Here is a 1,960-nt window from a genome sequence, read left to right on the forward strand (position 1 = left end):
CCCACTGCTCGCCAAAAGACGCCTCGTTTGCGCGATCCACGGCTTGTTCGCGGCCGCCGGACGCTGCGACGCTGGCGCCCCTTCTTATTTTGCCGCAAACTTGTTCCCCGCTTGTAGCGCCATCCCCCCTTGCGACCCGCCATCCTATCACATGCGACCAAGGCATATCATATTCCTCGCCACTTCACATTCCTTGTAAGAGATGCCTGGCTTCCTTCACTAGCGACAATCCTTGCTGAGCAAGGACTCGAGGAGGGAGGGCGTGGAAGAGCCGAATTGGTTGGGCGGCAAGGGTGTTTTTTTTTTTTTTCTTTTGGTGTTGTGAACTTGTGATGGCGTCGTGGGTGTTTGCCCAATCACTGACGCTACGAGGGTGGGCGGCTGTGTGATATACTCTGGACGCGTATGCCGCCCTTGTCTGTGATTCTCCTGTTGGTTGGCGCCGGGCGAGCGACAGTTCTATCATTATGCGCCTTCAGGCGAGCGTTCCCGCACCCAACCGCCCGCGTCATTGTTGTGCGGCGTATATGCGGCGTGTGTGCAATGTAATGGCCCGCGATAATTACGCCGTAGTTACACCAAGAATGGCCCTCCTCCTCCTCAATGTTCAATTCCCAATGCTCAATGATCGATACTCAGCAGCGCAAAGGGTATCTCCAGCTCACATTGCTCTTTTGGTGGTCAACCAGAGACATCGAATGCCAAGTTGACCTTTGTTTTCATATTTTGTTTTGGCCTTTGGTTGTTCTTCTTTTTCTCTTACAGCAGTGTCAGTCATAACTCTCGTTTCCGGCACTTTTAACCAAGAGGCCAACATGTTCCCCTCCACTTCAAGGAAAATGCATGAAAAAAGTTTAAAAGGGTAGTTACCTAACTCACGAGTCACGACACAATCCTCGTTCCATTTTTAACGGTAGAAATGAGCGATGTTGATCTCCTACTTACGCTCCACTGCTCATCGCAGTTGTTGACACAAATTTGACATTTTTGATCAATCCAACCATGTTTCTGCTGGCTAGAAACCTCAGCCCTGCCATCACATTCGACGATTAATTTTGTTGTTTTTCACCACCCTAAAACTGAACAGGAAAATGTCACGAATCTCCATCCCCGTTGGTTTGGAGGTTAGGTATATAGTAGGAACTTAGGAAGTGACTCAATCAACCCCACCAGGCCGCTGGGGAAAATGCACTACTGAAGAGTAAGCCCTTACTGTGCAGTACTATGTAAAGTTTTCCTGTACATTTTTTTTTTTTTTTTTTTTTTTTTTTGCACTACATGTCATGTTGGCCGTTAACCCCGCAGTGACACCTAGCATCCTTTCAGCATTCTCACAGAAAAAAGAGCCCCCAAAGGCCAAGCTGAATGTGGCTGGATGAAAATGTTGAGATTCCCGAGAATCCACGGGTTTGAATTTAATGGCTCTTGTCTCGCTGGCTGCTAGTACGCAGTATGATCTGGTTATGGCCCCATCGTAGGCACAGTTTGTAGGATATTCCTTGTTGATATCTGGGGGCGGAGGGATGAAGAACTTTCACACCAGCCATCAGAGTGGCCTCAGGAAAATGTGACGTGAAAGATTCTCATTTCAGCGCTTGGCCATGGCTCCAAGCGAAGAGTGGACCATCACTCCCGAGCCCCCAACTGCCAGAGCTCTTCCTCTCGGACAACGAACCCCCGCGCTTGTCTGCAAAGGGCAATCTTCCGTCGGCCCCATTTGCGCACTACAAGCTGATCGACAAGAAAGATTATGCGCGTACTAACTACATACTAATCCGAGCCTGCTCTCGTAGCGCCATGCTAGTATTGTGCTATTCCATGCACTGTACTCCGTACGGAGAGTATATCATAACACTCTTCCTCTTTGCTGTTCGGGATTCCCCTCATTTTATCGATCCATAGCGACAAGCGGAATTCGACGAAAGGAAAATGAAACCCAGTGCTGTAGTAGTGTAGCGAA

This window comes from Histoplasma capsulatum, genomic scaffold (genome assembly GCF_000149585.1).
Source record: "Histoplasma capsulatum NAm1 scaffold_1 genomic scaffold, whole genome shotgun sequence".
Lineage (NCBI taxonomy): Eukaryota > Fungi > Ascomycota > Eurotiomycetes > Onygenales > Ajellomycetaceae > Histoplasma > Histoplasma mississippiense.